Source organism: Scylla paramamosain, chromosome 35 (assembly GCF_035594125.1).
Source record: "Scylla paramamosain isolate STU-SP2022 chromosome 35, ASM3559412v1, whole genome shotgun sequence".
NCBI classification, from domain to species: Eukaryota; Metazoa; Arthropoda; class Malacostraca; order Decapoda; family Portunidae; genus Scylla; species Scylla paramamosain.
In genome coordinates this window covers 15,806,664-15,816,663 of record NC_087185.1, presented here as the reverse complement: position 1 = coordinate 15,816,663, position 10,000 = coordinate 15,806,664, and the positions used below count along the sequence as shown (strand labels likewise).

Here is a 10,000-nt window from a genome sequence, read left to right as displayed (position 1 = left end):
AAAAAAAATACACGGACAGACTAATGCACAGACACAAAAAGACACAGAGAGACCAGCCAAAAGCCTCTCCATGCTCCATGCAGAACTCTAATTGAAAAATGAAAGTGAAGGACAAGCAACGTCGAAATGAATAAAGAAGGAAAAGAACGAAAAAATACCTGGTTGACACAATTTAAAGTTGTGATTGTGTTGCTATAGAAAATAGTGGTAGTAATAGTAACGATGGTGGTGGTGGTAGTAGTAGTAGTAGTAGTAGTAGTAGTAATAGTAGTAGTAGTTTTTGTTGTTGTTACTGTTGTTCTTGCAACAGCAGCAGCAGCAGCAGCAATGATGAAAGAGGCGGCGCTGTACCTGAGTGAACAGATTAGATTAGAGCAAAGTTGAGTCGCCAGTAATTCCATGGTTGAAAAACAAAAAAAAATAAAAAAAATAAACAACTCATTACTGTTACATACGCAACACAAAAAGTAAGACTCGATCGCAACTCAGCTCACTTGTTTTCTTTGCTCCCAAAACGCTCCACCCTCGCAGTGTAAACGCTCATTTCTTTACACTGACGAGGCTGCTTCCTGCTAACCTTTCCTTGGTGCTCGAACGTTTGTGTCTCGCTCGTGAAAGGCTTCGAGACGAGGAACCGAGGCAGTGCAGCTCACATCACCTAGTTCCGCCGGGTGTGGCGTATGGTGCGGCTGTGTCGGATTCTGTGGCTTAATACTGTTGGTGGTGAACGTGAGACAGGACTGGCCTATCGACGTGTGTTCCCAGCAGGTGTGTTGACGAGGTAAGGAGTGCATATAGACATGTACTTGCGGTGTGTAGTGTAAGCTGCGTCTCTAGTCAGCGTGACTCGGGCTGCTTAGCTAGGCAACCATAAAGTTACCAATCCATCTCACCTGACTTCGTTGTATTACACCTGTTGTTTATTCTAAGACTGCATGGCTACCTGACCTCTCTTTTGACCTTTTTATGAAAACAAACAGCATTTGGTATTGTAAGTTGCCGGGAATTGGTTCTCAAGTAGAGTGTTAAATGAATGAAATGAACTCCGTAATCAGGTTGTTAGTACAGAGTCATTAGTGAGCTTTAATTAAAAGATTAGACAAATTTATGGATGGGGATGATAGGTGGAAATAGGAATGTATCATAGTGCCACGTGTAGACCTGGGCCGTACTCATCATAAAGTAATGACATGTCATAGCTATGGCAGAGGCATAGCATAACTTAAAGTGTCTGTCACAAGTCGTATGTCACGAGTTATGACTTGAGCGAAACCGTGCACCATAACCGTCTGCTATATGTAACGCTTACTTGATTTCAAATACTAAAAGACGAAGCAAAAGCTGCCTTACATTACAAGTTTATAGCTTCTATAAATACTTCCTTCGTTTTTATGTATTGGCAGAAGAGACACTGTGGGTAAGATAGTAACTCAATCTTTGAAATACGATAAATGTGATCCCATATTAGCGCCTCAGTGCAAACGAACAAGGACGGCTCTCTCGACGATCCCCAAGGCCATCACTACTGCTTAAGTGCATTTTCCCAGTACCTTTTTGCTAGCAGCAACACATCTAAGTGTTATGATCACCTTAATTTCAGGATGAGTGGATTTCTTCCTTCTGTGTCAGTCTGCAAGGCTTCCCTCACTAGAGCGGTGACAGAGAGAATACCTGCACGGTCTAAACAATATCTCCTTATGAATTCCGTGTCACTGAGTTTGCGTAGCACTCAGGGCCCTATTCTGAAACACTGCGCCGCACCTCCACTACCCTCAAAGGGCTCTACTAGTAGTTGAAGGAACACAGATTTTTTAGGGTATTTTTACCTCTCTAGTGAAAAATCAACAATTTCTACATTATTAACAAGAAAAGCACTTTTGAGAACCCTGCTAATCATCTCTGTGGCCTTTGAAAATAGTCGTGGTGGGAGAGAGAGAGAGAGAGAGAGAGAGAGAGAGAGAGAGAGAGAGAGAGAGAGAGAGAGAGAGAGAGAGAGAGAGAGAGATTAATGACACCTTCACTCCGTTATTTCTTCCTTTGTTGTTCTCCATCCTTGAACACCTGCGAGAGAAAGGAAGGTGGAGTCCTTTAGGAGTCCAGCAGGATACTCGTAAACGTATCCTTATATCATTTAATCCTCGTACGCATACTATTATCTTGTCTTCATTGGTATTATCTTTCCCTATTATCATTCTCCCCCTCAATATTTCCCTCATTTCCTTTTTCTTTTACCCTTTTCGCCTTGCTGTCGCTCATTTTCTTCTTGTTCGTTTATTATCATATTTTCTTGGTTTCCTTGTATTATATCGTTGTGTTTTTACTAATATTTATCATCATACCTCCCCTTCCAGCTTTATCCTTTGTTTTTACCTGTTTCTTCTCTATCATTCACATCCTCTTTCTAGTTTCTTTCGTCTCTTTTCATCCCCTGAACCTCGTCTTCCTTTCTTGATTGCTTAATTTCCTGTATATATATATATATATATATGTATATATATATATATATATATATATATATATATATATATATATATATATATATATATATTTTTTTTTTTTTTTTTTTTTTTTTTTTTTTCGCTCAATACTTCAGCTTTTATTTAACATTATTTCTTTTCTCAGCTTTCTTCCACCATTCTTCACTCCTTCATTCCTCTTTGTTTTGTTTTTCTGTTGATTGAGTTGCTGTATAGTTTTTTTTTTATTATTAAGACTTAAGTATCCTTCATTGACGTCCTCCTCTCCTGTGTATTTTTAGGATTTGGAATCCACATTGGTTACAAAGAAATGCCGCCCTCGCCTTCATGCCAAGAAAAAACCCTTGGCACACTCTTCTTTCCCTATTTCTCAAGAGTATCCTTTTTGAAATCTTTCTCGGTACTTTATCAGTATAATTTAAATACTTAACATCCTACCCAAGGAATCCTGTATTCCCCTGGGCATCGATGTAGGTGCAATCCTTGTCATAGTTTTACCGTTGCCTCTCAAAGGAATCTTTTTTTTTTTTTTTTTTTTAGGCATAGGATTAATTTTACTGTGATATCCTTTTGGTGACTAAGGAATCTTACCTTCTCATTGCCATGGATGTAGGACTTCTTTTCATCTTTGCTTCTCAAAGGAATCCCATAACATCTTTCTCCCAGGCGCAAGATTAATTTTACTGTAATATCCTTCAAGTGACTAAAGACTCCTACCTTCTTGCTATCGATGCCATACCAATCCTTGACATCCTCCCTTCATCGTTGCCTCTCAAAAGAATCCTACAACATCCTTCTCCCATGCGTAGGATTAATTTCACTGTGATATCCCTTTGGTTACAGAGAAATCCTATCTTTTCCTTGGCATCAGTTTAGGGGCAATCCTTGACGTGCTCCTTTCATCGTTGCCTCTCAAGGGAATCCTATGAGATCCTTCTCCATGGCGTAGGATCTCCCCGCAGCCTTCACAGCAACCTTCACATTAAACAAGGACTCAAGTTGCCGGTTCTTATTAAAGTCCTTCGCAGGATCTGAATTTACTTCCCATTTTTGACGTCCAGTCGGCCGTGATGTCCTTGCCCGCCCCTTCCCCCGCCATACCTCTCACTCCCTCCCACGCTCCCTCCTCCTTCCCTTCCCTTCCCTTCCCTTCTCTCCTTCCTTTCCTTATCTTAGATTTGACTGTGATGTGCGTGATGAAGGAGGAGGAGAAGGAGGAGGAAAAGAAAAGAAGAGGAGGTAGTGGAGGAGATGGAGGTATAAGGTAAAATCTCTCTCTCTCTCTCTCTCTCTCTCTCTCTCTCTCTCTCTCTCTCTCTCTCTCTCTCTCTCTCTCTCTCTCTCTCTCTCTCTCTCTCTCTCTCTCTCTCTCTCAGCGAAGGTCGACACGGCTTTCAGCATCTGATAAAAACCATGTCTCCTTCAAGTGAACGAAGGGAATGGGAGAAAATAACTGATAATAATAGATAAGGAGAAGGAAGTACGAAACAAAGGACGAGGAGGAGGAGGAGGAAGAAGGAGGGAAACAACGAAGAGACCGAGAAATTGGAGAAATAGAGCCAATGGAAAAAAAAAAAAGAGAAAAGAAAAGACTAGCAGAGAGAGAGAATGTGTGTGTGTGTGTGTGTGTGTGTGTGTGTGTGTGTGTATGTGTGTGTGTGTGTGGTTATAACTTGATTTTTACCTATCACACAAGACCAAGCATCTGTGTCACGCGTACCTGTGTGTGGGGAGGGGAGGGGGCGGGGGAAGAGGGGGAGATCAGGTAGGCAGGTAAGCAGGAGGTGTTCAGTGTAGCGCCAGGTAATCACAGGGTAAGTCTCATCACCGCCTTGTCGTTTTCTATTGAGCAGAACTTTCGAATGAGCTTATCTTGTGTTTGTTTTCTTTTTTGTCTTTTTTCTTTAATTGGTTTGGTGTTTCGTTTTCTTTGCTTGGAATTGTCATGTTTTGATACGTTTTTTTTTTTTTTTTTTTTTTTTTTTTTTTCTCATTGTCATTATATTGTATTAGGCTTAGGGTTATTTTTATTTTTTTTCGTTTTCTTTCTTGTTTTTTGGCTTGTTACTTTCTTTCTCTTCCTTTCTTTCTCTGTTTTCTTTCTTTTTCTCTCCTTTCTTTCCTAGTTCCTTTTATTTTTTTTCTTTCTTTTGTTCTCTCCTTTTGTTCACTTTATTTATTTATTCTTATTTGATTATTTGTTTATTTTGTGGTAGTAGTAATAGTAGTAGTAGTAGTAGTAGTAGTAGTTAGTAGTAGTAGTATCATTGTTTATTTATGTACTTATTTATTTATCATTTTCATTCAGTTTTTTTTTTATTTGCTAGTCTTTCATTCGTTCTCTAGTTTTTTTTTTTTATTCTGAACTTTTCTTGTATCCGATTCTACTGAACTGGACTTTCAAATGCTTCTTTTTCTTTATTTTTTTCTTTCAGTTTGCTTTTCAAGATTTTTTTTTTTAGACATCTTTGGTTGAATGTAGTTGCTTTTCAATTCGCTCTATTTGGCAGTCCAGTAATATTGCTTTTTTTTATTTATTAATTTTTTTCTCTTGAATCTTATATTAAACTCGACTTTCAAATTGCTCGTTTCCTGTTTAGATGTTTCCTTTTTCTTTTTTCTTTATTATTTTGTCACTATTGTATTTCTGGTAGGATCTGTGAGGTCTTTCACTCGCTTTGTTTAGGAATTTGATGCTCTGAGTGTTTATTGCCTAACATTATTGAACTGGACGGCCACGTGACATGTATTCCTGTATTGCATTTTTCTCAAGACTTTCCTGGGCTTTGGCTGGATTTGTCTGGCTTTTGACTCTTTTTATTGAGGGATTTGCTTGGTGTATTGACCTTTTTTATTATAACTTGACTGGAGTGGCCGTTCATTTGACTTTTTTTTTTATATAGGGAGAGGGTGATGGGGATAATTTTTATAGGGAGAGGGTGATGGGGGATAATTTTTATAGGGAGAGGGTGATGAGGGATAAGAAAGTCAATGCTCTAACATCTTTAGCTTAAATTGTTTTCGAGTCCTCTGAAATTCAGTATTGGGACGAGAAATATAGACAGATTTAAACAACAGCAAACAAACAAATCCTCACAACAGGCAGGAAAGGAAGCGGGTAAAGATAAAACAGAAAAGGGAAAGAAAAAAATAAACTAGCTATTTAAGGTGAATAAACTCAAGTCATATTAAGGAGAAACACAAAAAGCAGGCAGGGAATTCCAGGGTGTGCCAATGAAATGGATGAAAGATTGTGAATACTGCTTTACTCTTGCATTAGGGAGGTTCGTTGTTCCCCATGAGCATAAGAACATAAGGCTGGGCCAGCAAAAGACTAGTACCACCTGTTATAGTTCATTTATGCACCCAGCCAACTCTTGAAGCTGTCTATTACCTGTACACTCACTCCAAGCCACATTCTTGCTAAGGTTACTACACTTAACAGCCTTGTGGCCATGAATTAGTATGACTCCTCTTTCCACTAACCCAGTTTGTTTATCAAGAAACGTACTTTTTTTTTTCTTTTTGCTTTTTCTTTCCTCCTCCTTACGCATCTAGAGAACAAAGGAATGGGTGCACGTGTTTGCCTATTTCCGTCTTACCTTGCCAGACACGTGTACGTTTAACATGTCACTGTTAAATATTGTACATAGAATACACATGAGAGAGAGAGAGAGAGAGAGAGAGAGAGAGAGAGAGAGAGAGAGAGAGAGAGAGAGAGAGAGAGAGAGAGAGGAAGCAAGAGAGAGAGAGAGAAAGGAAGCAAGAGAGAGAGAGAGAGAGAGAGAGAGAGAGAGAGAGAGAGAGAGAGGAAGCAAGAGAGAGAGAGAGAGAGAGAGAGAGAGAGAGAGAGAGAGAGAGAGAGAGAGAGAGAGAGAGAGAGAGAGAGAGAGAGAGAGAACCAAGAAAGCAAGAGAGAGAGGGGGGAAGTTAGGGGTGAAAAAATGTTAATAACACTTTACTACACATTGCATTCTTACACACACACACACACACACACACACACACACACACACACACACACACACACACACACACACACACACACACATTAACACGTGCATAATGAAGGAGAGCACAGCGCGAGCGGGCACGTCCCATAAGAAGTCTTTCGTGGAGAGACAATGACGTCATAGCAATTACTGGCGCAAGAATAGCCTGCTAGGTGGTGGCAATACCGCCCTGGCAACACTGCGCCGCTCACCCTCTCGCCGCCTCGCTCTGGCAACACTGATCCTTGCAGCCATAATCAAAGGAAATAGTAAAAGGATTGCTTGATTAGCCATCCCAGCTATTAGTGTTAAGTTAGTACGGTTATATTAGATTAAGTAACCTTATCTAACCTTACTTATCTCAGTGACGATTAGGTTAGATTAGGTTTGATTAGGTTAGGTTAGGTTAGATTATATTGTATTAGGTTAGATTGATTTGGTTAGATTAGATTAGATTAGGTTATGTTGGGTTAGATGGCTTAACCTAACTAATCCACTCTTTCAAGGTGCCGGTCCCCAGATAGTCAAAAGTGGTTGTCAGAAATTAAAGGATAAGACGTCTTGAAGCTCCCACTAGGTTAGGTAACATGGTTCAACGTAACGTACAATAACATAATCCTCCACGTGGCTAGAATTAATGAAAGCGATGTGAAAGATAAAGAACAGGAGAGTGTAATCCGTAGATCTTATTGCGATGATAAGAGATGATGATAAGATAACGCTAACAAGTAGAAGAATGTGACGCAAAAGAATGAAAAAAAGGACGGGAAAGAAATTGAAAATTAAAAAATTGCACACTTCAGAATAGTTCGATTAAAGGAGATAAGAAAATACTTAAGCAATAGTGACAATAGCTCGTAAAGGAGATGAAAGACGAAAAGATAAAAGAAAGAACTAAATGAACAACTTTAAAAGAAAAAAATAAACAAGAATAAGTCAATAAAAAGATAAGAAGAAGCAAATTATAATAACAAATAAAAGAGAAGAAGCATAACGACGAAAAGAAAAGAAAGGAAATGACGAAACTAATCGATAATTAAAAGAAAAACAAGAATAACAACGAAAAAGATAAGGAAGGACTAAACTAACATTGATGATAAAAGAAAAGAATAACTCAATAAAAAAAGGACAAACAAGTGATAAAAAATAAAATAGAAAACAAGAATAACAGGGAAAATATAAGAAAAAAAGGATTAAACCAACATTGATGATAAAAAGAAAAGCAAGAAAAAACTCAATGAAAAGATAAGAAATGGAAGTGATAATAACTGTTAAAACATAAATAAAAGATAAGAAATAGAAGGAAGTGATAATAACTGTTAAAAGAGAAGAAGAAGAAAGACGAAAAAGAGAGAGAAAGCAATGAACTGATATAGATAAATAGCTTAAAAAAAAAGCTTGATAAAAAGATAAGAGGAAGACTAAAACAAAGTGATAAAGAGAAGAACGAATGAAAATAGAGAAGAGAAAACACAAAAATGAACAACGATAATAACTCATAAAATAAAGAAAGTGGGGAATAACGAAAAGATAGAAGAAAAAATAGAAGAGAACTAGATTGATATTAATTGTACCTTGTAAAAAAAAAAAAAAAAAAGTCGAACGAATATCATAATAAAATAAAACAATGAAGAATAAAGTTAGTGCATTATAACTGATGATACGGGTGTTGGTAAAATCATGTTTATTTACAGATTATCGATATTAAACCTTTCACTATTACTCATTCTTTTCCCATAATCCCCTGCAACTCTCCAGACACTCTTATCTTTCCAGTAAAACACATTAATTAGCCTTAACAATACCAAATTAATCTTTTATTCCCTGTTTACTCCATCTGTCCATGCAAACTACACTCTTTTTTTCATTACGCTCAGTGTTACTAGAAGAGTGAAGAGTTACCATAGAGTGAAAGGGTTAATGACCAGTTTGTATGAGAATTCTTATGTTGATTAACTGAGAAGATTTGATGGTATTGTCTAGCTCTCAGTGTGGCAGTCAGTTTGTGTGTTTGTTCGTGGCTTAGTGCGGCAGTTCACTCCACTCATTGAGAATAGTGATTAATTTTCCCCCCTCTCCCTTTTTTCCAACTTGGTAAGACGAATGTTTGAAATGAGCACCTGAATTGGATAAAGTCTGGGAATAGTTAGTGTGTGTGTGTGTGTGTGTGTGTGTGTGTGTTTCATTGAGAGAGAGAGAGAGAGAGAGAGAGAGAGAGAGAGAGAGAGAGAGAGAGAGAGAGAGAGACATTCTGCACATTATAATTTTACTAACCAGTTGGTGAAGTACCATTACTCTCACCACCACCACCTTGCACCTGCCGGCTGTCACCTGCCCACCTGTCCTCGCCTTCCTGTTTGCTGTGTGTTAAACCTACCGCCTACCTGTTTACCTGTTGTCCCAGTACACCAGAGAGAGAGAGAGAGAGAGACTATGTTCTGAAACTTTTTCCGCACCTCACATCCACTACTTTCAAAAGGCAGTACATTCATAGTTGAAGTTTCACGGGTTTTTAAGGGTGTTCATACGTTCCTAGTGACAGATTAACAAGATTTGTACATCATTACTTGAGAACCCGGCTACTTGTCCCTGTACTGTAGCCTTTGAAAATAGTTGTAGTAAGAGAGAGCAAAACGATTTTGAATACAAACTAGTGAAGTCAGTAAGGGGTGTGAGTGTGCAGCACGAGGGACACGCACGTACAGTAAGGAAGAGAATGTAGTCTAACCCAAGGGCATTTACAGCGTCACATCGCAGTTAATTATGCCAAAGGAGAAGTTGAGTCCAAGTAATTCTGCGAGGCTGGCGTGAGTTGGCTTATAAATTCAAATTCACTAAGTTAATATCATCCAGCAAAGGCGATGCTATACAGACCCAACCAGGAACCGTATAGCTAAATGCCCCTTCTTGCTTCCTCTCGTGTGTGTGTGTGTGTGTGTGTTTCCGGCCGTGAATAGTGGTTTGTCTTTGAACTTCGTGTTTTAATTCGTCTCATCACCATTCCTGCCGTCATCACTATTATTAAATCACCATCTGCCATCACTATTGGCCAGTACTCACTGCCAGATCACTGTCATCACTACTTTCACCATCAGAAGTCTTATTCTTACCAACTACTGCTACTACTACTACTACTACTAATAATAATAATAATAAGAATAATAATAATAATAATAATAATAATAACAACAACAACACTATCACTAATCCTTTTACTACTTCAGTTACAATAACTACTAATGCTATTGTCACCACCACCACCACCACCACCACCGCTACTGTCTGGAGAAAGCTTTCAAAATTTCTTGTGAAAGTTCCGTGATCAAAGCTAAAACTCTGCCTTGCAAATAACCTACTGCAATCTCTCTCTCTCTCTCTCTCTCTCTCTCTCTCTCTCTCTCTCTCTCTCTCTCTCTCTCTCTCTCTCTCTCTCTCTCTCTCTCTCTCTCTCTCTCTAACACCTCATCCCTATCATAGTCTTCCCCTTGCCAGCAATAACATTTTTCTCCCTCGAGCTCTTTATTTATTTTT

At 38.6% G+C, this 10,000-nt stretch overlaps 1 protein-coding gene across 1 annotated transcript in view; it reads left to right on the top strand.

Moving 5' to 3' along the window:
• Positions 1-766: 766 nt before the first annotated feature.
• Positions 767-10,000, top strand: part of LOC135090690 (mucin-2-like) — a 194,129-nt gene continuing 184,895 nt past the window's right edge. Inside the window, exon 1 of the mRNA XM_063987695.1 lies at positions 767-781. The gene's annotated coding sequence lies outside the window, so the exon portion shown is untranslated. The remainder of the gene's footprint in view (positions 782-10,000) is intronic.